Here is a 27017-nt window from a genome sequence, read left to right as displayed (position 1 = left end):
GGAGACCTGGACGGGGGTGAGGGTCCCTGTCCTTGCCTATAGCTCCCTCCTCAAGGAAGGAAGCACCGGGAGAGGGGCCAGGGCCCTCCAAAGACAGGACCAGGGCGACACCAGCCTTTTCCCTGTTGGTGAGGCGGTGGGGGGGGGGGGGGCGGTGTGAAGTGATGTGGGTTCCACCTCGGGTTCCTGGACTTTTCCAAGAGGCTGAGAAGTTGGGAAACGTTCAGGCCGACCTCTGCCTGAAGCCAGGGGAGAGGCCTTTCCAGAGGCTGAGGGGCCAGGCCTCCCAGAGCTGGGCCTTGAGCCTGTGCTCACCCCAGCCCCACGCCCTCGCCTCCCCCCTCCCTCGCTTACTGGGCTCCTGTCAGAGCCCCCCCGGGATGCCTCAGCCTCACAGAGGCCCCAAGGACCCCTCCCCACCATCCATCACCCCACACCCCTCCTGCCCGCAGCCTCCTATCTGCCAGTACAAAGCCATACGTCTTGGTGTGTGACAAATCAGTTTTTAATTGCCTCAAGGAAGAAATCCATTAGTCTTTCCTTTACGTGAGACCCATCGTAATATTCGGCCAAGCCCGAGCTGGCCGGGGGCCGCGGGGCTATTTTTAGTTTGTACCAACAACCTGCTCCAAACATTTCTTTTCGACAGAGAGGAATTAAATCTTCCCTGACACCCCGGTACCTTCTCTGCCCACATCAGGCGAGCTTGCTACAGACCCTGGAGGGGGAGGCCGCCCAGGAAGAGAAGCAGCTTAAAACGGTGTATTAATTGTCCAAATACATTTGTGGCGCGTTTCACACAGAATCCATTTCCCCTTAAACCAGTTTTAGGCACCAGCTTCCTAAGCAGCTCGGCCCACCTCGGGCACGGCCCCGTGTGGTGCCCGGGCTACTCCCCACCCCCTCCTCGCCCCCCACCTGGCCCCAGGGGCACCCGCAGCCCCTCCCGACGCAGATACACGCTGTCCGGCTACCCTCGGGCAGCATCGGGCTTGGCCCGTCACAGCAGAGGGGAGCAGAGTTCCCAGTGGCGCCTCCTCCCTGAGACCCCGAAATGCCACAGGTGGCCGAGCTGGGGCCTCGGGGGCCCTGTCTGGGGCTCCAACGGTCCTCAGCTTTAGAGAGGAGTCAGCAGAATGCATTACTCATGGCCCCTCCTGGGGGCTGCCTGGGGGACACGTAAAACAGACTTGCCTTTGCCCATTACAAACAATGGGAAAGATGAGGAAAGAAAGTGAGAGACACAGAGAGGGGGAGGGAGGGAGGGAGGCAGGGAATAAAAAAACAGAGGGGAGGGGGCGAGAAAGGAAATTCTACCCCAGAAGGGGAGTCAAGTGACAGGGTGGTGGCTGGGACCACAGGCCTGTCCCCTGCTCAGGCCAGTCACCCCGAGGCCTTCGAGACACCAAGGCTGCCAGACCACACGAGGGCCAGGGCAAGGTTGGGTCTGAATTCAGGGGGAGCTCCCTGAATTTCAGTGAATGGATGAAAGAATGATTGGGGTGACACTGGGCTCAAACTGGCCGCCACGTGTCTTCTGATGCCAGCCAGCCCGGCAGGGCACCAGCCCCCTCTAAGGCCTGGGGTCACAGGGAGCGTGCCCCCTCCTCTACTTGCAGCTTCGTAACAGCAGGGTGATTTTTACGTCGGGGCGCGTGTGGGATTTTTATGTCGGGGCTCAGAGGGGATCTGGGGATGGCTCGGTCACCCTTGAGAGGTGGGCAGCACTGCTTTCCGGGGTGCAGGACCGGAAACGAGTGTCCTTTGGCAAACTCTCCTAGGGATGTGTTGATGCAAACCAACGGGGGCCTGACCAGAGACAGTGCCTGGGGAAGCTGACCCTGTAGCTTAGACGGACGGTCACCTCCGGCGGCCCTGAGCCCAGGACATGACACACCCCCGGCACTGGTTCTCTGAGACCCCGGGGCATCATTCAAACAGGCGCCACCCCGCAGGAACCCGGGCGCTGCCTGGAGACATGGAAACGCCACGTCTCGGCAGGACCAGCTCTCACCTGCTCTGGTCCTTTTTCTCATCAGAACCGAAAGTGCCACACACTTATTTCTGCCCAGACAGCTCGAGGGTCCCGAGATTACCCTCCACCTGTTGCTAATAACCTTCATTGTAAATCCTCTATTTATAGACTGGGCTGGTGTTAAACTAAACGCCCACGAAGGCAGAGGTGGGCTGAGCGTCCCCGGTGGCACTCGGGTGCCAGCCCCCAGCGACTACATCTGTATATTCAGTGACTCCTCCCCGGGGAGTCCGGCTCTCTGGGGACAGATCGTTGGAGAGTCTCATGCAAAATAAATTGCACTGTGTTTTCATTTTAAAAAAGAACTGCCTCTGACTCAGCACTTTGCAGGAAGTGGGGGGAGGGTCTTTCCAGGAAAATCCAAGGACCGGTAGGAGGCGTCAAGGCCCCAGAGTTGTGGCTCTGACGCCCGACGTTCCCTGGCTCTGGCCTTGTCTCCGGCCGTGCTTCCTCTGCTTTCTAGTTCAGTCCGTCAGAGGCCATCAGGCTCCTGAGAAAGGCAGCTGGAGATGCCAGACTCAGGATCTGCTCTCACCCAGGCTGGGCAGGCCTGGAGAGGGGCTCTGGCCCAGCATTCTGGGATGACAGGGAGGCTGAGGTTGGGGAGGCCTGGGGCGCAGGCTCCTGGTCCCCCAGCCACATGTGTGAAGGGGTCTCCATGGGCCACCAGGACAGATGTGGGGCGACATGTGGGGTGTATCTCGGGGGGGTGCTCACAGCAGGTGTGGGTTTCTGGGCGTCAGCCACAGGGCTCTTTCGAAACGCCAGGTCTGCCCCAGGCCTTCGACCCCCAGGTGCTGCCCCTCGGCCTGCAGCTTGAAGCCCTCATTCCCTAAAGGTCCCCTGAGCTACTCCCAGGGGCCCCAGCAAGTCAGAGTCTTACTCACCCCAGGCCTCGGCCCCTCATGCTCTCCTCACTCCCCTCCACCCCCGCCTGCTGAGTTCCTCATCTCAGACACCACCTTCTCCAGGGAGCCTCCCTGGACCACATCTGGGCCTCGGCCCCTGACCTCCCTCCCTGCGGGCTCACAGCTTGGGCAGAGGGTCCTCGTCCAGCCAGGTGACAGTTGCTTAGCAGATGCCTGGGAACATGTGGGAGTGGGGGTGACATACACCAGCAGCTGCCGGCTGCAGTGGTCACCTCCCCTCCCTCAGCTGACAAACGCGGCATCCAGAGCGCGGAGGCGTATGGCCTAACCTGGAGGGATGCGTCGCCCACGGTTTATGGGGCGGAGCGTGATTTCACGGAGGGGGCCGCTGGGGCTGTCTTTGAGAGGACACTCTTCCTGTGACCCTTTGCCCATCGGGCAGCAGGCTGGAGCCAGCAGAGCCCCCCACCCTGTGGAAGGATGCTTTGAACCCTAACCCCTCGGCCTCAGCTACCTCAGAGAGTAGCCAGCAGACACATGGAGCCCCTCTGGCTTCCGAGGGGCCGGACGTGGTCAGAGGGACCCCTCTGTGGCAGCAAGCACACAGCCCTGGCAGCAGAGTCCCAGCAGCCCTTTCTCTAAAGGCATCTATGCAGGCAGGGCAGCTTCCACCAGCTGGAATGGGTCAGGGGCCAAAGGATGGAAGACTGGATGGAGGCAGGACTGGGTCACGGCCGGGCCTGCTGGCCTCCAGCCTGGTCTTCCAGGAGGGCCCTCTCTCTGCTCAAGGGCAGAAGGACGCAGGAGCTAGAGCAGTATTTTCCTGGACGCATCTCAGCCTGTCCCCATGATGAATCTCTTCCCTTAAAACGCATTTAAATCCTTTGGTCCCTGACAAATAGACATACTCTTCAGCCCCTTGAAAGAAATGAGATTTTAATTTGAGATGATTTTATTCAGCAAATACCCCCAAACCATGTAATTTTCAAAGGGAAACTCCAGGTTCAGTGGCGCCTTTGGGGAATTGAAGAGAGACTTTTTTTTCCCTCTCTCTCTTTTTTTCCTCCTGCTCAAACTGAGAAGGGGAAACCTCTTCCTCTCAGAAGAATCTTTTTCTATTTTCTTCTATTGTAGAAAGAAATCCTTCCTCCATTTGGGCTCTCACTGCTCTGTTTCTTTCTCCCACTCTTTCAGTGGATTCCTGCCTAATAAATGTATTTTGATCAGAGGTCCGTTTCCCATGAAGCTAATGAGGTGTGGGCTTCAGGGTTCCTCATTTGGACATGCAGAAGTGTGCTGCTAATTGTCAACAATTGGCTCTCTGCAGGGAGAAGCCCAATTCGTGTCATTTACCAATTCCCATGGTGTAAATACTCCCACCGTGGCCCATTTCAAGGTACCAACTTGAAGTCACTAAAAGCAGAGTTGGGAAGAAATCCATGTCATCGGCTCCCGTGCGTCTGTACAAGCTGACACCAGCACACCACAGTTGCAGGTCCTCTCCAGGACCCCGATTTTGTATTCTACGTTACGTGTTCTTTTTCTCAACAAATACGCCTCAAGTTGTATAAACCTCACACCCCAACAAACTGAGTCTGTCCCTGATTATCATGTAGGGGTGGGGTTTCTGGAAGAGGTAACGTGTGAGACCCCTGGTTCCCCAGTAATGGCCCTACACCAGGCTGGGCTCAGACCAGGCAGCGTGAAGCTGTCGGTGCAAAGGATCCCCAACTTTCTACCCTACTTGGGGAGGATGGGGTTCCCAGGGCTCTCGTTCTTTGAACCTCCTCCAAACATACCAAGCTCTGAACGGCTACCGCTTCCTAGCAAGTCCCAGTCAGAGACGTCTGAATCCTGGGTCCCAGCCTGCCTTAGACCCCCGCCTCCCCGCCTTTGCTCAGAGCTTGTCGTGGAGATCATGGCCTCCTAATCCACAGAGCCCGCCCCTGCCCAGGCCGGGGTCACAAGCACGGAGACCCCAGGCCTTTCAACGTGTTTGGCTGACACGGTATTTTATAAAGACTTGAGCCAATGTAACAGTATCTGTAAATTTCACACAAAAAAACTCAGATTTCTGACTTTTGTGGAAAAATCAGAAGACCTAGCCTCATTGGCCTAAATCCCTTCCTGGCAGCAACAAGCCGGAGTTGCTGAATTACCACGGCTCCCGAGGTGGGATTCAGATCATCAGCTCCCCGGGCCACACCTCTCAGTGCTGTCTCCCCAGCAGGGGGCCAGGGAGCAATTGTCATTTCTCATGGTGCCTGCACTGTGGCTTTTCTTGGAGAAATATTTCCGCTACCCAGGTCTCTTTCAAAAGTGGGGAATGAAAGATAGAGCAAGCAGGCCGTGTGTTTCAAGAGAAATGTGCACAGCTTTTTTTTTTTGTGGGAGTGAAGGATGCTCCTCGTGGGGCCGTTGCACTGCGCCATTCGCAGGGACACGTCCGCATCGCAGCTTGTGGGGATGACGCCTCCTGTAGTTGAGCCCTCCTCAGTCTACACACCTGACTCCTGGGTGCTTACTGTGCAAGCTGGAACAGTGTCAAAATTATTCTGCATACGATGCCATGGTTCTCGCTCATCTGTCTGCATGGCTGAGCAGACCCTCCAAGGCCTCATGGAAATTCTAGCAAGGCATGACGAGGGCAGAGTCCAGCGACCAATAGCCCCAGTGTGGCAGATTCCTGCACAGGCAACATGAGAAAGTCTGAGGAATACTAGAAGGCGGGCAGAAGGTTGAGCTTGATGCCAAGATTCCAGGCAGGGAACCAAACAGCCCCCTCTGCTGGGCACAGCCTTCCTATCGCATGGGCTGCCTCCTACACAACCCAGCTAGCATGCTGCCTCCTCTGGGGAGCTTTGCCTTCCAGAGAGGTAGCCTTCTCTGGGTTCCCTCTTTACGTTCCCAGTAAACATTGCACACATCATTCAAGGCACTGTGATTCTGTTAATGTGATCTGACTCACTGTGTGTTTCATGTGCCCCAAGTGCCTAGGACAGTACATGGTACATTGTTGGGACTCAATGAATAATTGTTAATTAAATTAATAGATGGATAGATGGATGGATGGATGGATGGATGGATGGATGGATGGATGGATAGGTGGGTGGATGGATGAGTGAGTGGATGGATGGATAGGCGGACAGATGGATAAATGGATAGGTAGATGGATAGATGGATGGATAGACAAATGGATGGTTAGATGGACAATGGAAGGATGGATGGAGGACATACAGGAATCCCAACCCTGGAGGCTCAGGCTGGGGCCAACATTAGAACTGGAAGGCAGGCAAAGCTTAGTTGGGGTGAGTTCATTTTCGGACCCAGATTTCACCATAAGAGCAAGACTAACCCCTAGTCTTGCCACTAAACCTCTAAGCTCCTGCCTGAGGGTCTCTTGTTTCCACCACCCGACCCGCCCAAATCTGTGGCCCCAGCTGGAGGGAGCAGCAGCTGGAAGGGGCCCAGTCCTACTTCCCAAGCATCTGCTCTGCTCCCGGTCCCCTGACTGTGAGTTCAGTAGACTTCCACTTCTCAGGGGCATGTGTAATTGATGCAGGAAATACTGTGCATCTTTGCAGGACAGCTGGATTAGCCCCCTCTCTCCTGCCTCTGTTTCTCACGGGCACCAACCTGGACACAGGGGCCTAATCGCTGGCCCTGCCTAGTGTGCGGGTGGACACCACGGACCAGTTGAGGATGAAAAATGCAGTAAGTTAAAGGCTTCTGAGGGATAGTTAAACCGTCAAAAAAACTATTGCTAAGAACCAAACACTAAATGAAACTCTGGTCCTTGATTAATTGACGAAATCATAGAGGCTTTGACCTACCTCTCTAAAGTTTAATGAATTAGTTGATTAGTTGCATTAATTTGCTTCGCCACCACGAGGAGGGAGCAGGTCATTGGTCTTTGGCTAATGACATGCCCTAGTGGGTTGCTTCCAACTGCCCTGGCGCGTCGACCTGGAGAGCTGCGGGGTGTGGGGTCCCCCCACAAAATGGTTCTCATCCAGAAAGGACGCCGGGCTGCGCTGAAGGACAAGGTGACCTTCCTTGCTGCCAGCCGTATGTGGCCCAGATTTTCTGCTTTTCTTTCTTCTCCTGGGCTTCGTCTCTTCTTTCTCTCACTTTCCTCCCCCCACCCCCTTTCTTGCTCCTTCCTTCCACATCTTCACATCATGACAGTTTGGAATTTACTTTCTGACCCTTGGCCTCGCCACATGGGCAAGCCCCCTGCCCGCTACTCCGCAGCTCTGAGAAGGGAGTACAGGAAAGGAATACCTCTAGATAGATCTCATCGATGCTGACTGGGCTTGGAGGCAAGAGCCACCACCTTTGTCATAGTTATTGATGTGAGCTGGATTTGCTGAGTTAGAGAGCGGGAGAGAGGTTGGTAGGATGGGCACCAAACTTGATTTGGTCAATAAAGCAAATTGGTTTAAGTGCAAGTAAAGCAGCCTTCGCAGGTGTATTCGAAGAATAACGGACTTGCTGTCCAAGGTGCAAAGAATGTAAATCTCTTCTTGCTTGAAATACAATGTGGTATTGATTACTTGGAACCTGCCATAGCTTTTGAAGTTATAGTTTATTAAAGGGAAATAATGTTTAACAAATATCTTCCCCGGTACACAGTACTGAAGCACACGGGAGTCACCTGGGAGGGGCGTGTGGTCACGTGCTTGCCCCTCCAGGCTCTGCGTGCAGGTACGCCCACCTGGGGTCCTGCTCTGCTCTGGGTCTTCCTGGACCCCAAGCAGAGGTTCGTGGAAGACCTGGGAATGCTTTTTAGTTCACTCCTTTGCCTCTCCAATGAGATGATAAGCTCATGCTTCTTCTGTGTCCCTCCAGAACCAAGCATCTTGCGTGGACAGAGGTGTCCCATAGCTATTGGCTAAATGTGAATGAATGGACTTTTATTACTTTACTTTTGTCTTTATTAAAAATTTTTAATTACAAAGGAAACAGGCTCATGATAACAAACGAGTACATTATTTTAAAATATTTTAAAATATTTTTCTAATTACAAAAGTTAGATATGCTCAGGGTAGAACATTTACAAGATGTGGAAAGGTATGAAAAAGATAATAAAAATTGCCTATAAATCGCCTATAATCCCATCACCCAGAGAGAACCCCTGCTTACATGTTGGTATATTTCCTGCCAGTCTTTTTGCTATACTCGCATGTATGAAAATATTTTTACAAAGTTGGTAATGTGATATATACGCAGGTTGATGTTTTGTATTTTTTTCACTTGCCGTTATATCAACAGCATTTTCACTTGTTGTTCAATAGTCTTCAAACAACAGTTTTTAGTGGCTGCATAATATTCCTTCTTATGGATATACTGTAATTTATTTAGTCATTCTCTGTTGTTGGACATTTATTCTGCTGTCAGTGTTCAGCATTAGAAAAAATACTCTGGTAAACATAATTATTCATAAATCTTTCGCCTCATCTCTGAGTATTACGAAAGATCAAGTTCTTAAAGCAGAAGCCAGTGTAGAATGTTACTGCAGAAGCCAATTCAAGTGCGTGACCTATACAGTCATGTGGGGCCAGTGCTTGGTTTAAGGCTCTGCTGTCACATTCTTAAAATTCTTAATAATTTTTTACCAAGGGACCCCATGTTTTCATTTTGCACTGGGCCCCACAAATTAGGTAGCCAGTCCTGGTTATGGAACATTCTTCCCTACTGACATGGAAGAGCCAGGGCCACCTCCAGCTGTTTCATTCCTGGGAAACCATGGCCAGCTCAGCTGAGACTGAGAATTGCCATGCAAAGAGAACCTCCCACAGAGCTGAAGTTTACCTTTCAAATCCCAAAATGTACATGCTATTGGCGTCATCTATGTTTCATTTTAGCTTGCTTTTTATTGGAACCATAATTTGCTAATGCAGTAATTTGTGTTTGGGGAATTTCTAAATTGTCCTTTTTAAAAATTTTTTGGAAAAAATCACCAGCTAATTAAAAAGTTGTAAGTACAGTGGAAAGAAACTTTTTCTGAACCGTTTGAAAGTCACTGACCTAATGCCCCATCACCCTGGAATACTTTTGTATGTGTTTCTTTCAAACAAGAACATTCTCCTACATAACCATCGCAGAACTCTCAAAATCAGGGACTTCCCTGGTGGTCTAGTGGTTAAGACTTCGCCTTCCAATGCACCAGGTGCAGGTTCGATCCCTGGTCAGAGAGCTAAGATCCCACATGCCTCGCAGCTAAAAAACCGAAACATAGAAGCAATATTGTGACAAATTCAATAAAGACCTTAAAAATCGTCCACATAAAAAAAAATCTTAAAAAAAAAACCTGTCAAAATCGGGGAACTAACATTGCTACATCACTACCACCTAATCCTCAATAAGTTTTACCAATTGTCCCAATAATAGCATCACATGTCACATTTAGTGGTATGTCCTTCAGTCTGGAGCAGTTCTTCATTCTGTCCTTCTGTGATCCTGCCACTTTTGATACGTACAGACCAGTTATTTTGTAGACTTCTCTCAGTTTGGGTTTGTCTGATGTTTTCTCGTGATTAGATTCAGGTTGCACATCTTTGGCAGGAATCTCACAGAAAGGATGCTGAGATCTGTCAGGTGGTACAGAATTTCAGTTCTGGTGATGTTCAGTCAGATCGCTTGATTAAGGTGGTTCCTGGAAGGATTCGCCACTGTAAGGTTACTCTTGTTCCCGTTGTAGTCAATAAGTATTTTGTGGGGAAATACGTTAAGACTATATAACTATACTCTACCTCCTCAAACGTTCAGAGTATTCACTTATTTATACATAACTTTATGAACTCATAATTTCATTATTCCACAGGTTGTACTCCATTGCTATCATATTTATTTTAATGCCCAAATGGTCTCAGATTTGCTTGGTGAGTGCCCATTCAAGCTGGCTTCTGTGTCATTTCATGTAAGGCCATCACTCTTTTTTTTTTAATTGAAATATAGTTGATGTACAACATCCTATAAGTTAAGACCATCATTCTTTGAGCGCCTCCTTGCTTACTGAACAAGATGTTCCAGGCACATCTTGTACTTTCCTGTAATCAGCAGTCAATCCAAAGAAGCTTGGTTCCTCTTAGTGGAAGGTGGTGTTTAGAAGCCAAGATCTGGGTGTGAGTGTGTTCATTGTTATTGGGATGTCACTGCTCCCAGGCCCTCTCAGTGGATAGCACTGGGAAATATACATATCATATATACGTGTGTTTGTGTGTCTGGATGCATAGATATAGATATAGATGTAGATACACATTTATATCTTATTTCTACATAGAGAGGTAGATATGTTGAAAACCATTAGCTTACTCCAATATAGCCAAAGCCAATACACCTCCAGGGGATTCATTCTTACTTTGCCCCTTTCCATATTTGTAACTATCTTCTTCAATAGTAGAAAACTGTCTCCTATTATCCCTAAGTATGATTACACATTTGATCGATCTCCCTGTATGTAACGAATCTCACACCTCTGCCACCATCCCCTCCCCCATGTAGATACCCTCCTCACCCATCAATATGCCCTTCATGCTGTTGCGAGAAGGATTCTGAAACTTGCAGGAACGTCTCCAGGCTCAGAGGAAAGAGTGATGTGACTGATTAGCAGTGCCTGCCGTGGACAGCGGAACAGGAAGTGTGGGACAACCTTCCAAGCATAAGCCACCCCGAGTTAAGATAATCAAGAGAAGCGCCCATATTGATCAGGTGGCCATACAATTTTGAGAGGAAAATAATAATTAACAATTACAGTTAATAACAATTGATAATTACACTGGGACAGCAGGTATTAGCCAGGTCATCTGGTCATCCTGTGTGTTGCTGCTGGGAAAGCACCGTCCTGGGTCTGCTCTAGTGATCTTTGACCTTCTTTGTCAGGGTCACACTTACAGCTCTATAGGTCCCACTATGGCCCCATCACCAGTTTCTTTCTGGCTTGCTGCCCCTCTTGTGTAGACTGGGAAAGTCCCTACAAGGCTTGCTAAGAATCAAGGTGACCATGCCTGGTGATATGGCTTCTGCTCAGGACTCACAGCGCTCTTTTTTATTTCCTTCTGAGTTCCTGGATGGTAGCACAAAGCTGACGGTATTTGACCATCTCCTGCCACCAAAGAGCCCTCGTGACTACCAGCTTCATCCTAATTCCCCAGATTGGTGTCCACAAAACCTGGGCACTACACGTGCTGGTCAGCAAATGCATCAGAAACGGAAGGTTATCCTATGGATTACATTTTCTCTCTGATGCCCCGAGATTTTCCAAGAGTCCAGGTACGGAAAGCGTGCTTTGAGCAAGAAGCAGTTGTGAGATCGCCCAGCTTTATATTTAATTTGTTCATCCTACAAATATTCGTTGGGGGTCTACTATCAGTTAGATAATTCCCAGAGTGACATTTGAGGTTCATAAGTGGCTAAAACAAAAATCCCTTCTGGCTGGGAGAGACAAACAGAAAACAAAACATAAGTAATTCTAGCGTGTCAGGAAATGAGAAACGCTTTGGGGAGAAGCGGCGGCTCAGGCTAAGGTGAAGGTGGGGTGGGCGAGTTCCATTTTTCATGAACTAGAGATGGCCTCCTGCATGCCAGGCACCCCTCTAGGCCCTGCTGGCTTGGGGAACCGACTGCCCCATCTTGAGGGAGACAGACAAGAACATGAGAGACACAGAGCTTGGAAGAGCAAGAGTTTCTTGTAGCTGGAGGATTCTCAGAGGAACCTGAAGGAGGGGAGGAGAGCGTGGGAAGCAGGGAGAGAATCAGGAGGAGACAGTGCTGGGCAGTGAAGAGCAGGAGATTCCAGAGGGGCCGAGGTGAGGCTGAGGCTGCCCAGACCTGGGGAGGAGAACTTAGCCGACCCGTGACTTCAGGTTCAAAAACCTTTGAATCCACAGATCCAGAGAGTGGTAGGAAGAGAAGCCCAATGCAGAGGGTTAATGGGGGAGAGTGTTAGTGCAGACACTTCTCAGGAGACCCAGGGCTGTGAGAAGAAGCAGAGGAGGTGGCTCCGGACTCCCAGTGAGGGAGGTTTAGCCCGGGATCCTGATTCGTTCTTTTCACCTTCAGACCATTGCCCTGCCCTAGAGCACACAGTGCCTCCCTCCTGGCCCCTCCCACCTGGCCCCTCCCAGCTGAACCCTCCCACCTGGCCTCTCCCACTTCACCCCTCCCACCTAACCCTTCCCGCCTGGTCCCATCCCAGCTGCCCCCTTACCTGGCCCCTCCCACCTGGCCCCCTCCCAGCTGCCCCCCCCAACCTGGCCTCTCCCACATCACCCCTCTCACCTGGCCCTTCCCACCTGCCCTCCCCACCTGGCGCCCTCCCACCTGGCCTCTCCCACATTGTCCCTTCCCACCTGATCCCCTCCCCTCTGGCCCTTCCCCTCCCAGGCCCAGAAACAAAACTGTTGGCTCAACCAGGAGGAGCCTTCCTCTTCCTGCCCCCTCCCCATAAGGAATCTCTGTTGGCTTCCTTCAGGGGGTTTCTGGAGGAAAGAAAACGTCCTCCCACTAAAGCAGCCACAGGGCAAAGCACCCCCAGCTCATTTCAGTGATTGTTGTCCAGTTACAGATGGGAACAGAGGCAAGGATGGTGCCCAGTGTTTCACTGAAAGTTCTGGGGAAGAGCAGGGTTGACCTGGAAAGGCCAGTCGTGAGTTTCACTCTCCCGGAGGGAAACATCCAGGTACAATTAGTCACTGGCTCACACTGGTCCTTCCCCTTCTGTCTACCCACGCCGTCCTGGGTCTCCCTCACCTGCTCCACCAGAAGAGGTGAAAGTTTGGAAAGGGGAAGAGGTGGTCACCACATTCTGAGGCCAAGCTGGGCTCTGGAAGCTGGACAGAGGCTGCAGAGTGTGCACACGTGTGTGAATGGGTGTTCGTGGGGGGCAGGGAAGGGGACACCCACCTCATTCCCAGACTCCCAGACCCTTGTTCACTCCCTCCCTTTGCAACAGGATATGCGGGAAGCTTTATCAAGCATCCCTCCCTTTACCTGTTGGGTCAGACCCTCAGCCCAGGCTCCAGCAGCCCCTCCCCTACTTGGAGGACTGGCTCAGGAAACCTCCTGACACCAGAGAGGGGTTTAAAGCAGCCTGACTCCCCATGTCTTGCCTGGCACTGGGCCCCTGCTGCCGGAACGGCTCCCAGATCCCTAATTCCAGCTGGCTGGTCCCTTCTCAGGGGGCAGAGACCACATCCCAGGCTCCCCTGTAGGCCTGATGGGCTGGCACAGAGCCAAGCACAGGAAAACCCTGAGGAGGGAGAGTGACGTGGGCCTGGGACCCTGGTGTAGACCGGGCCAGGCGCCAGGCTGCGCACTTCAAACCCTCTCATTTAATCCTCACTAAAATCCCAGAAGCTGGCAGGTATAGTCCTGTTCTGTACATGAGGGAAGAGAAGCTCAGAGAGGTTTAGTGACTTGCCAGAGGTCACCCAGCCAAGAGATGGTGGAACTGGGATTCAAACCCTGACCCCAGTGAATGCCAGCCTCCTTCAATGGCACAGAGGGATGGACCTAACTCTTAGCACATAGCCTTCCCAAGGTCATCACAGTCCCCTCTGCGTCCCTAGCCTAGCTCTGGAGTCCAGGGAGCATGAGGCAGCATCTCTGGACCCCTGCATCCCATGACAGGACCCCTTACCCCTGACTTCACTCAGCCTTCTGCAGAGCCCTGGGCAAGGGTCAAGCAAGGGATGCTCCGTTTCTCCGTCCTCCCAGGAGCCACATGTAGTCTTGTCCACTTGGAACAGCGGATGTGCCAGTCCTGGCCAGAACTGGGGAGTGAAATGGCCTTTGATGGACCATCCTGTGTGTGCCCAACACCCAGGGAGGGACAGCAGCAGAGCTCAGGCCAGGAGGAGCAGAGGTGGGAGGAGGTCCAGGAGATGTCCCGCCTGGCCTTCCTGGCCTGGCCACTCCAAGCCCCCCCGGCCCCGTCCACCCAGAGTGGCCACCCATGCAAGCCTAGCAGGTTCTCATCTAACAGAAAGTCGGTGAGCTCTGCCCTCCGTGTGCTTCAGAGTGACCTCCACGGAGGCGAAGAGGGGCCAGGAGGTAACAGTCCACTGAATGCAGAGGCAGCTCGAGGGCCTCCGGGCCTTCGGGCATCCGCAGTAGGCAAGGAAGAAGTCTCAGTGGCAAACCCGCCTCTCCCAGGCTGTGAGGACACAGGCCTAACTGGGCTGGAAGGGGGATCCCCACAGTCTGGCTGGCTTTCAGAGAGACTGAGCTCTGATCCAGGACAGGGCCCAGCTTGCAGGAAGTATCTCGAATGAACGAACGGATGAACAAGTGAGTGGATGAGTGATCCAGGGTCCCTGGCGGATGAGGAGGGCCTGCTGGCAGTGGGGGACAGATGTGATGAAGCCAGCCCTTCGGAGGAAGCAGAGCATCTCTTCACAGCAGCTGACAAACGCTTCCCGAGAGCTGCTGTGTGCCAGGCCGGCTATCCCCAGAAAGAGAGGCAGAGCTCGTGCTGGTCTCTGTTTGCCACCCTCTGACCCTCTCTGGTTCTCCCCGACCCTACACAGAGCCTGGTGCACAGCAGTCTCTCCACAAATCTCCTGGAGGTCCATGTGGGTGTGCTGTAAGAGATGGGACTTCCCTGTGGTCCAGTGGTTAAGACTGCGCTCCCAATGCAGGGGGCCCAGGTTCGATCCCTTGTCAGGGATCCCACTAGATCCCACATGCCACAACTAAGAGCCCGCATGTGGCTACGAAGATCCCACATGCCGCAACTACGACCCAGTGCGGCCAAATAAATAAATAAATATTAAAAAAAAAAAAAGAAGAAGAAGAAGAAGAAGAAAGAGAAACTTCTTCCCTTGTTTAAGCCCCCGGAAAGGGAAAGGCCTCTTCCCAGAAGACTCCAGGCAAAGTGCCAGGACCCCCGGGTCAGGGAGCCCCAAGGAGAGATGCTCACTCTAGAGAGATGCAGTCTAGAGCTGGGAGTGGGATTCAGAGAGAGGAGGGCACTATTGTGGCCACGGGTGAGAGCCGGGTCTGAACCAGCGCCGAGGCAGGGCTGAACCCAGATGTGACTGTGGACCCGTGTGAGCCCCGAGACCAGACAACTCTCCCCGCCCCCGTCCCAGGGAGCGTGTGCTCAGGCGCCCCACCAGGCACACAGCCGTGGGTTCCGATGGCACCCTGGTGTGTGCCATCGTCGGCACTGCAGGGAGGAGGGAAAGAGGGAAACGAACGTGGGACACACCCCGGGGCTGGGAGCCAAAAGTTATCCCAGTAGAAGGAAGGGCCAGGGTCCTTGGCTGGTTCATTTCATCCCACAGAAGGAGGCTATGTCACCCTTGCTGGCTCGGGGCTCAGGAATTCCTCAGAAGGATGTACCCTCCTTCCATCCACCCGCATCGCTCAGTCTTTCAGCCAGTGATGTGACAGCCATTTGTGGAGACCTATTACGTGCCGGACACTGTTCTAGGTGCTGATGATACAGCTGTGAGCGGGACAGACATGCCTGCCCTCAGGGAGCTTCTAGTCATTAGAAGTGAGAGGATGCCGTGAAGAAGAAACACAGAGCCCAACAGTTCCTTCAAGCGGCTCTCAGCCCCACATTCCAGGTGCCACCTACAGGAATGCTCTGGAAGGTGACACAACTCTTCCTTGTCTTAGTTCTAAACCACCTGCCTTAAACTCAGGGATGATAAAATCTACCAGCTGCCCCCTGCCCCTCCTGAGCCAGGGGCAGACATTACTAATGGATCACAGCACTGTTTCCTGCTCAACCTGCATGCAGTCTCAGAATCCTCCTCAGCCTGGCTCTGCAGCTGGCAGGCTGACCCATAACATGGAAGCGACCAGCACTTCCTGCCCCCACCCCCTCCTGTCACTGCTTCCAGCCTGCTGGCCTCTGGCCCTCTGCTTTCTCCCATCTTCAGCTGCACACAGATGCCAAGCAGGTCCCTCCCGGCATCTCCTTGGCATCCCCTTTGATCACAAGTTTGGGTCTTCCTCTTCCCCCAGGACGTAAGCTTCCACGACCTTCCAGAATTGCCCCAGCTCCTGGGATCCCTTTCTTGGCTTGCTCCATCCCCCCAAAGCGGGAGCCAAACCTCTTTTAGGGCAGAATCCAAACCCAGCCGGCTCCCCAAGCCAGATGGTGGGGCCCACATCTGAGAGCTGAATTTTTCAGATTTTTTGCTCCAGCAATCTGCTGATGGAGGCGAGAAGGCGGCTCACGGAGTTATCAGCTGCCTCTGTCAATGTTGGGTAATGAGGTGCGAAAGCTGGTACCTCGCAGTAAACTGTGACCCTCCAGACATTCCCAGGCACCTGCAGCCCTGCCACCCCCCAGCAGAAGGGATTGTGCCTGGCAGCCCCTGTGAGGCCTGCAGTGGGGCAGGGTCTGTTCTGGGGGCTGGATTGGCAATTGGCTCTGGAAATCTGTTTGTGGGACCCACAGAGCTTTTCCTTATTTAGAACTGGAGGAAACTGACAGCTTCGATTAACAGAAACCTCCCCAAAAAGCAAAGGAGCATGTGTTTCCATTTTTGAAGTGGTGATGCTTTTCTTGGAGCTCACCTGGGCAGGATCCAGGAGGGCAACTGGGACCTGAAGCCAGCCTCAAGCCCCCATCCCTCCTCCTTCCATGGGGTCAGTAGGCCCCCTGGTCCCCTGTCCATTTGCAGCCCTTCTCTGCCTCCTTCTTTCCTTCCTGAGACCCGGGGCTGGACCCTCCTGTAGGCCCACTGTCTCCTCAATTCCCAGGGCAGATCGAGTCAGGGCCCCAGCTCAACAGTTAAGTGCCTGGCATGAGTCCCCCCCAAACCAGGCCTAAAAGCCAGAAGTTACCTATGCCACCCACACTTTCCCTGTCGGTCACCAACTCACCACAGGTGAGGCCAACAGATCAGGGGATGATTGCCACTGAAAAGATAGTTTGTGACCCACAGTCCTCAAGCCGGGGGGAGGGCATGACACACAGGGCCACACAGCGAGGTGTCATGGTCATTCAGGAGGCAGAGGGAGGGAGGAAAGGTGGGCAAGACCCTTATGGTGGTTTCCGTGGGCAGAGAAAGCAGGTTTAGGATTGGCTAGTTTGAAAGATTTCCGTGGGTTCTGGGTTCTCGGGGCTGTCCCTCATTGTCTGGCACCTGCCCTGGGTGGTTAGGGCAGGGGGACAGTGGCTGGAGAGCCTGATAGAGAAGGGGTTGGGTGGGGGGCTTTGCAGTGGTTGCTTTGCATATGAGAGGAGTGCTCACGGGCTAGTCTACCATCTCCAGGAACTGGCTGGTCCTGCGAGGGGTGGTCTCTCCAGGGTCAGCAAGGCCCCAGATGTCAAAGCATCAGAAATTCAGAAAAGGAAAAGGCATAATTCATACGCCTTCCCCAGGACCCTTGCCAAAATCTGGTTCTTCCAAACTCCTCTCTACACAACACCAACAATGGAAAAACAACGCTAATCTGAACGTTTCATCCAGGAATATACGTGTGCACACACCCCCTTGTTGATTGTAAACCTTCCCCCTCCTCCTAAGGCTGAAGACCACCGTGGCCCTCCCCGCTCCCTGGCCCCAGCTGGAACCACGCACCGCCTCCCTGCTCTCCAGACGGCCTAGCCTCTTACAGGTTCTCAAACGTGCTCCATGGAGTAGTATACCATTGCCTACATGTACCACATCTTCATTACCCATTCCTCTGTCGATGGACATAGGCTGTTTCCATGTCTTGGCTATTGTGAATAGAGCTGTAATGAACATTGGGGTGCAGGTATCTTTTGGAATTATGTTTTTCTCCAGATATATGCCCAGTAGTGGGATTGCTGGGTCCTATGGTAGTTCTATTTTTAGTTTTTTAAGGACCCTCCATACTGTTCTCCATAGTGGCTTATCAATTTACATTCCCACTGACAGTGTAGGAGGGTTCCCTTTTCTTCACACCCTCTCCAGCATTTATTGTTTGTAGATTTTTTGATGATGGCCATTCTGACCGGTGTGAGGTGATACCTCCCCAATACTCTGTAATGGCCTATATGGGAAAAGAAGCTAAAAAAGAGTGGATATGTGGATATGTATAACAGATTCACTTCGCTGTACACCTGAAACTAACAACATTGTAAATAAACTATATCCCCCCAAATTTTTTTTTAAAAAAAGATGAACAATAAAGGTGGGGAAAAAAGAAAAAAAGATGTGATCCATGGAAATGCACTCCACTTGCCTGGCCACTCATCCCCCCCCCAAGCCCGCTCACACCTGCTCACACCTGCTCACACCTGCTCACACCTGCTCACACCTGCGCAGCCGTCCAGTCTCTGCGGAAGGATGCTCACAGAAGCAGATTTCTCTCTCTCACTGTCGTCCTCTGCTCATGCAAGCCCCAGATCTGAGCATCTCCCCTCTAGGCTGCACTCACCAGGGGACCCCAGCATCTCTAACAGGGCACGGCTCACAGCAGACACTCTACAGATACTTGCAAAAGGGTTTCTAAACGTCCTGGCAACCAACTGTAAGAGGTGGGGATTCTTGCTTATCCCTGTTCTTTAGATGAATGGATGGTGTCTTGGGAGCTTCAATGACTTCAGGTCATACACAGTCAGAAGGGGACAGAGCCGTCGTTCCAATGAGGCCAGTGATACTCCCAAGGCCCTAACCTCTCGATGTGCTCCCTTTCGGGGGACAATTGAGGCCCAGCCCCCAGGAGACTTAGCTGGCACTGAACCCACCTCCTGGGCTCCTGTATTCTATTTTGGGCAAGAGAACCCACGTTGGCAAGTTGGGGGGGGGGCTGTGAGGAGGAGGATCTGATGGGGGAGGGGCTTCCCCCTGCTGAAGTTGGCTGTGGGTGTATTAGTATCCTCGAGCTGCTGTAACAAAATACCACAAACTGAGTGATTTAAACAATAGAAATCGCTTGTCTCACTGTCTGGAGACTAAAAGTTCGAGAGCAAGGTTAGCAGGACTGTGCTCCCCCGAAGGCTCTAGGGAAGGATGTTTCCTGGCCTCTTTCACCTTCCAGTGGCTGCGGGAATTCCTTGGTTTTAGATGCGTCATGTCTATCTCCGCCTCCGTTGGCATATGGCCTTCTCCATGTGTGTGTCTGTGTTTGTGTCCAAATTTCCTTCCTCTTATAAGGACACCAGTCATATTGGACTTAGGGCCTGCCCTAACTCACTATCACTTCGCCTCAATTTAACTAATTAGAGCTGCAAAGACCCTATTTCCAAATAAGGTCACATTCTGCGGTTCTGGGTGGGCATGAATTTGAGGGGGATACAATTCAAGCCAATCCAGGGGGATTTTCTCTTCCTTATGTCCTGTCTCCTGAACGTGCCCCAAGACCTGGGGCACTGACCTTGGCCTTGACCGGGCTCCATCAGATCTCACCATGTCCAAAATGAGATGTAATTGCACATAAAAGGCCTGGACTGGGAGTCCGGAGCCCTGCCAAGCTGCAGGACCAGCGCAACCCCTGCCCGCCCTCCCCAGCCCTGAGCCCTCACTTCCGTGATGCACAGTGAGGATTGGACCACATGCTTTCCCAGCTGTTATCCAGCTACGACGTTCTAGGATCCAGAATGTTCCATAGCCTCTTTATGGGTCTTTCTTTTTTAGTAGAGAAGCAAATGAGAGATATAATTGTCGCTTTTTAAAATTACTGGCGCAGTAATACACATTCATGAAAAGATGGTAGAACCCAGTGGGGAGACCCAGTCCATCGCTCACCATGGCTGCTTTCAAGAAGTCCTCGCCACATCTTCTGAGCACCTACTCCATGCCAGACTCTGGTCTGGACGCGGGGGGTTGGGGTGAATGAGAATGCCCCCACCCTCGGGGGGCCTGCAGCCTCAGACCCGGACGTCATTATGGTGGCAGAGTTAGTCTGGGGTCCCAGCAATGGCCTTCTTTATCTGTGCGCATCTGAAAGAAGGAAACAGAATCGAGCGGGAACTGTCTGGGGCTGCAGTGGAGGAGGGGGGAGGGGGGAGCCTGATCAGCCCCCCATGGGCGGTTCTCCCCTGAGATGCAGCTTCGGTGGGGCCTCCAGCTCTCAGACTCACCCTCCTCCTTCCCGTCTTTCGAGGATTCCTGGAGCAAAGTGTTAACCAGGATTCCTCCATGCTTGGCTCCCCGCATTCCCCCAGCCACCTGCCTGCTACTCAGGCCCATCAGGCTCTAGCGGCCTCTCATCTCCCGCTTCCTGGGGCCCAGCTCGCCCAGCCCTGTACCCCTGGGCCGCATGGGGCCTGGGCTGGGCCTGGTCTCCATCTCCGGGCACAGCTTGCTCCTTCCAGGCAGGGCTGGATTCACTCCTGGAGTGGCCAGCACATCCCTTAGGACATGGCAGGAAGGGAGGACCCCAAGGCCCCAGGGGTTAACAGGGGAACAGGCAGGAGGCCCCTGGATGGGGCTCTCCACAGGGAGGCCCTGGGGGCCCTGGAGGGAGCCCTCCAGCCCCCTCCATCGACCCAGAACTGGAGACCCCGCAGGGTCTAGGCAGCTGGCCTGGAGCAGAGAGGGGGACTCTGTTCCTTTCTGAGGAAGCATTATCAAAAAGTATTCAGGGGCTTCCCTGGTGGCGCAGTGGTTGGGAGTACGCCTGCCGTTGCAGGGGACGCGGGTTCGTGCCCCGGTCAGGGAGGATCCCACGTGCCGCGGAGCGGCTGGGCCCATGAGCCTTGGCCGCTGAGCCTGCGTGTCCGGAGCCTGTGCTCCGCAACGGGGGAGGCCACAACAGTGAGAGGCCCACGTACCGCAAAAAAAAAAAAAAAAAAAGTATTCAGGGACCCACTGTTGCTCCTTCCGAAGTCACCCGTGCAGCCTTACGTTCACCAGGCTGAGGGGCAGGGAACACAGTCCCTGAGACAGGAGGGACACCCCAGCCCTGGGACACGCAGGGGCACAGAGGAAAAGCAGGGGGGCCCGGGATGACTCGACCCACGCTGCCCCGCCTCTGCGGGCCAGCTGGCTCTCCAGTGAAAACCCGTTCTCCACTCAGGCAGGAGGCCATCAGGACTGAAGAAGGATTTCGGCAGCTGTAGTCATTAAGATAAAAGTCGCGGTAATGACTCGAGCGTTATTTAGATCTGATATCTTAATTTAATTGGATTCTTTTAATTAAGAAAAAGACCCATGATCCTGTAAGCACTGGGCTGGGGCTGGCTTTTCAGAAGTTCACCTTTAAGGGCTGAGCCCCAGAACCCTTATTCCTCCTGCCTGAGGCCAGGGTCACTTTGGGAAGAGGGACACCGAGGCCTGGGGCCTGAGCCGGGAAGGAAGCCGGGAGGCTGCTCAGAGAGAAAGGTCAAGGTTCCCGGCGCTTCTGCAGCTCAGGAAAGAGGAAGCCGCTGGTACTGAGGGCGCCGTCTGCTCCAGGGAGGATGGACGTGGGCACTGCCGCCACCCCACTGCAAGGGGCCCTGAGCGGCGGATCTGGAGGGCCAGGGGCCGTTCTCTGCCCCGAGACATGGGCCTCCTCCATGGACAGCAGCCCTGTCCTTCTCATGATCACACCAGCTCTGGAGCCCAGGGCTGTACCCAGGGGAGGGGGGCTTGCGGGCCGCCCCTCCTTTCTCCGGGCCCTCGGTGGCGGCCTGTGGCCTCCCTTGCCCCCCCCTCCGCTGCCCTCCCCTGCTGGGCTCTGGAAGCCAGAGGTTGCTGGGTGATGGTGATTGATGGCTTACCAATAGGAGTGGAATGAAGTTTTAATAGTCTCAGATTGAAGGATCAGAGAGCGGAGGGATGCGGAGCCCGGCTGCCCGCATTCATGTTTTTGCACAGAGCAACTCCTGGAGCTGCACAGAGGGGCCTGTTAAAGCCACAGACCAGCGGGGGAGGGGGAGGGGGAGGGGTCTGCGCCCGAGGGTTCCCGCGACATCAGGCGGGGGAGCCGGCCTCTGTCACATGGGCGGGTGTAGGGCACCCACAGCCCCCTGAGGTCCAGCAGAGCTCCGTGAGCTCGGGGCCCTGGCGGAAGCATGAACACCCCGACCCTGGGTCTAGGCTGAACCTCCAGCCTCTGGGCGGTGAAGGGGCAGAGGGGGCCTCGGGGACTGGCTGGAAGGAAGTTCCAGAAGGAAGCACACGTCGGACTCCCAGTGAATTTGGGAATACGGTGGGCGTCGTGGGTGAGAGATTGGTTCTCTGCTCTTCGTAGATCAACATGATTTTTTCCATCCTTGAGGGGATTCTTTGTAAGATAAACACACACTCCCTCCAAAATCACTGGTGACTCTGGGAGCCCATGGCCAAGGGTGAAGTTGGCTCCAAATAAGGGTTTGACGTCCGGCTGCAGGAGGGTGAGTCTCCCCTACCCTCTATGGGGTTAAGGTGCACCGCAGAGTGCCTCATCCCCAGGGCAGAGGGAGGGAGGGGGCCTGGGCGTCTGCACCTGCGTGAGGACCTACACCACGTCCTCCAGCCCCACTGCCCCTCGCGTCCCCTCACGTCCCCTGAGACGGGGCACTGGGCACCTCACAGGGTGTGCTGACGCCCTCTGCAGCCCTGCCTCCCAGTGCTGAGTCCACGGTGGGGGAAGGCCTGCGGGTCACCGTGCTGGTGCGGGCAGGAAGCCGGGGACTCGAGATGCCCCCGGCCCCTCTGGTGTTCCGTCCCCTCCGGGCTTCCGTCCCTTCCTCTGTGAATCAGCCAGTCGACGAGACCCGCTGGTCCGTGTCTCCGTCAGGCCCCGAGCAGACACTGCCATCTAGGCCATGACGAAGGCCCGGCCTCCAAAACCAGCCATTAGGGCTCTCCGGACGCACAGAGTCAGGCAGGGCCGGCCGGCCCAAGGGCCGTCAGCAGGAGCGTGAACTGATGGGTCGCGTTTTAAGGTCACCGGGGTAGACGTGCACTTCGGCTGGTTTAAGACCCAGAGTCCGCCACCGTGGTCAGCATTGGGTCGGTAATGAAGTGACCTTGGGTCGCTTCGTCTGATCGGCCTCTTGGACCCTCGGCTGGAGGTCCTGAGAGAATTGGGGCCCGGGGTGTGATCCTGGGCAAGGCATTTCATATCTTGGCAGGATCCTCAATCTGTGCTTCCAGACAAGGCCAGGCACATCTCAGGCATAGCTGGGCGCTGGTTTGGGGGAGCTGGGTGGGCGGGTGAAGGGCTTCCCTCCCCCGACCCCCCTCAGGCAGGAGGGGTCCAGCACCGTCCCACCAGCAGCATCTGATTAGCGATGACCTCAGGCCCCTCCGCCGTCTGCTCAGCCACCAGGGCTGAGGTCAGCACTCTCGGAGGTGCCTCCAGAGGCCCGTTTGGGTGATGGAGGGACAGAGGGAGAGGCAGCAGGCCGGTCCAGTGGGCAGCAGGCCAGAGGGGCAGGAGGCCTCCTCTTGGGAGTCCCTTGGCACCAGAGGGCGCCGGGTTCCCAGCCCCTGCAGGACGCACACTGACGGCAGGAACACAGTCGGCATCTTGCAGGATAAGCAAAGCCCCTCTGTTGGGCCCAGGGAGCGGGCGATTCATGGGGGGCACTGAGACAGCAGCCCCACTGGCACAGCTCGTTCTGGGAGGGCAGAGCTGACCCCGCGGGGCATTGGCTCGGCACACAGGGTCCCACGGATGCCGTTGCCCAGGAGTGCCACCCACCCCTTCCCAGGACCCCCCGGCCACAGTCCTAGAATGACTCCTGCCTGCTTCTCAGGGGCAGAAACGGCTTGTGGGTCAGAGAGAATCAATCCAAGCCCTCCTGGCACCCCGGCCTGACCGAGGAAACACCATCAGCACCCCTGTCACGCGCACCCACCTTCCTCCGCTCCGTCGCTTCCGTGTCCCACCTGTGCTGTGTGCGGGCTCAGAAGGGTCTCTGGAGAGAGCCCCTGGGAAGGGCTGCTTGGGTTTCCCCCATCAAAGGGTCGTGGCCAAGATGACAACTCAGAAATGGGGCTCAGAGGAAGCTTTTGTGCCCCAGGAAAAGCCACCTAAGGTCACCCTGCCCACCCACGCCTGCCTGCCTCTGGCCCCACTGTCCAGGCTAAGAGGGGCGGGTCACAGCTGCCCTGTCCTGAGGCCCGCACACCCAGGGCTTCCACCCGCCGCCAAAACCTGCTGTTGTAACCAAAAAAAAAAGACTTTAAGGAATGTGCATTAGACAACTGTTACTCAGCACATTTGGTGGTGGCTTGCCTGGGTTTGAATATGTAAACGCAGTAAAAGCCGTTTAATTCAGCGCTTTCCTGCACAGTTGGGAGGCGTGACTCCGTTTGACGCCAGCGGCTTGGAGCAGCCGTCTGGGAGGGCGGAGGCAGTTTGGGTAATTCAAGCTTTGTTTGCCACCGACACTGGAACTCCTTCCTCCCTCTCTGCGTTCATCCCGGTGGGCTGCATCATTCCTCCCCCCTGCCTCTGCTCCGACCCCCTCCTGCCCCCCCTTCACAGCTCCCCGGACCCCCTGACAGGTTGTCGTAACTCGGCTGTCACGCTCCCCGCGCTTCCCAGAAATGTTAGCTCCTCTTTTTCGGAGATGTCACCCACTGCCGTTGGAAAAGACGCCCGAGCTGTGGCACCACGTTGCTCAGACGGCTCATCTGAGTCGGGCTGGCACCCAGGCCCCGAGTGGAGCAGGGCAGGTGTTTTCCGTAGCTGTTGCTTACCCTCTCGAGGCCGGCCAGCTGCCCGTCTGGTTCTCGTCTTCTGGTCCCTGAACGTCCGAGTGAGGCAGCGGCTGGTCCTTTCCCTCCAAGCCCACTTACCCACAGGCCGCACACCTCCACCTTCCGAACCGCCCCACTGCATCCCGGCCCATGTTTAGCCGGAGCTCAGGGGCCTCCCACCCTGCTGGGCCTCACATCCTGATTCGGTCTGAGGCTGGCAGGCCCGTTGCAGAAGCATTTCCTGGGTGCCCTGCACCATCACTGTGACCTTTGAAGACGCCCTGTCTCCCCACACACACCCCAGTGTGACCTCAGCCCCGAGCTGGAGTGTCCCCGTCACTGTCTCCCCAGACACCGGGGCAGCACCCGCCCAGCCGGCTGTACCCGGCCGCTTTCCCTTCTGGACTTCTCCTCGCACGTGGAGGGCCGTGGTGCTGGTGCGGTGAGCCGTTGGCCACTGAGCCTGGCCGGACCCAGCGGGCTGCTGAGTCCACACGACGGCCTGTCACAGGACCTTCCGCTCAGCTGCTGGAAATTAAGCCATTTTCATCCTGGCCCGAGTCCTTACCAAGGCACAGGGGAGGGGGCTGGTTCAGGGGGCCGGGCTGCACCCAAAGAATCCTGTCCTGGGCGACGCTCAGGACTGAGACTGGCCGGCAGCAGGTCCCAGGAGGCAGCAAAGCTGGGGGCCGGCCGAGGCCCAGGCTCCCTGTGCTTTCCGTCCCCACTCAAGCCGGGCAAGAGCCTGATGTCCAGGCCCAGGGCTGGCGGCCTCCTCACGTGGAGAGGAACCCAGGCCCCAGGTTCTAGGGGCTTTTGTCTTCCCCACTCAGGGGGCCGGAGCTCCTGGACGGGGTTTAGTGCAGACCTCTGTCCTGAGGCTGGACGGCAGCCAGTGGGCTGTCCACACCGAGTCACCTGAGTTGGAGGGGTGGCCGTGGAGAGACCACAGCATCCTGGGATCGCACATCTCATTAGGTCCATCGGGGAAATTGAGGCGCAGAGAGATTCAGGGACCTGCCTAATGCCGCCGTTGTGAGAAATGGGGGCATATTCAGTCACTCACAAGTATTTATTGTGCGCCTTCTGAGTACCGACGGTGAGGAGGACAAAGCAGAAATCTCTGCCCCACGGAGCTGACATTCCACAGGAGGGGACTTAAGTCATGGGGGGCTCCAGAGACAGAGTAAAGGAAGCCGGGCGGGCACTGCACAAGGATAGAGGCACTGGGTTAGGCCACTGACCCGTGAGGTCACTTTCAGTTTTCAGTGCTTAGAATCCAAGTGAGGAGAATCAAATAGAAGTTAACTCCTATTCCACAGAAATGTCTTCTACCCAACAGGCCAGTGTGGGCAGCCCCGGAGGCTTCTCAGGGCGGCCCTGCCCCACCTCCCGTGCTGGGCACTGTCCTCCCTCTGGTCCCCCCAGATCCTCCTGGAGAGGGGAGCCCCAACCTGGGCAGGACCACCTTCATCACTTCTCCAGCCAGGCCGGCTTCCAAGGCAGGAGATGCTAACTCAGCCCTAATCGTCCCCTTCCAGGAAGGAGATGGCATCCTGCGGGTATTATCGCCCCTGATGTGACATGGAGGGACACCTAGAGGCCGGGTAGGGACAGCTGCCTTGGGTTTTAGGGATTTTCATTCTGCAGTTGACAGTGAACTCTGTGAAATTAATGAGGGAAGGCGGCGTCGGCCCCTGGAGGCGGAGGAGAGCTCTTTATTCAGACGCTCTTTAGACTCCCGGCCGCTGCTGGAGGGCAAGAGCACCCTCCTTTGCCTGTTTCCTGGTACAGCCCCGCGTGCACCAAACGGGAGACGGAGCAGATACACGAGTCCCGGGGGGACGGAGCAGACACACGAGTCCCGCGGGCTTGTGCACACGTGGGCCTGTGTGTGTGTGCTCTCCACGCCTGGTCAATGTCTAGAAAGCTCTCCAGAGCCTCCACCCTCCGTGCCTCCTGTGGAGAAAGACCTCAGGGATGGGGGCAGAGCAGGGGAATCTCGGAAGGTCCATGAAGCAGAGGGGGAGGAGGAGGGGGAGGGGAGAGGAGGGGAAAAGGGAGGCCATGGCAGTAAGAAGGAGAATTGGGAGAGGCAGCAAACAAGAGACAATGAAAAACGAAAAATGGTGTGAAAAGGACAGAGACAGGGAGAAAGATGGGGAAAGAGAAAAATGGAGAAAGAGAAAGGACGGGAAGTGTGAGTTGTGAGTTAAGTTTTATTTGGGGCAAAATGAAGACTATAGCCCAGGAGACATCCTCTGAGAAAGCTCTGAGGTTCTTCCCTGGTGGCGCAGTGGTTAAGAATCCTCCTGCCAATGCAGAGGACACGGGTTCGAGCCCTGGTCCAGGAAGATCCCACATGCCGCGGAGCAACTAAACCCGTGCGCCGCAACTACTGAGCCCACGTGCCGCAACTACTGAAGCCCGCACGCCTAGAGCCAGCGCTCTGCAACAAGAGAAGCCACCACGATGAGAAGCCCACGCACCACAACGAAGTGTAGCCCCCGCTCGCCGCAACTAGAGAAAGCCAGCACGCAGCCACAAAGACCCAACGCA

The 27017-nt window shown here is 55.0% G+C and overlaps 1 protein-coding gene across 1 annotated transcript in view; it reads left to right on the top strand.

Annotated features, from left to right (window-relative positions):
• The window catches only part of CAMTA1 (calmodulin binding transcription activator 1), an 895524-nt gene that overhangs the window by 695588 nt on the left and 172919 nt on the right, over positions 1-27017 (top strand).

This window comes from Grampus griseus (genome assembly GCF_964374135.1).
Source record: "Grampus griseus genome assembly, chromosome: 1".
NCBI classification, from domain to species: domain Eukaryota; kingdom Metazoa; phylum Chordata; class Mammalia; order Artiodactyla; family Delphinidae; genus Grampus; species Grampus griseus.
The sequence above is the reverse complement of the archived record's forward strand: the minus strand, read 5'-3'. Positions and strand labels throughout refer to the sequence as shown.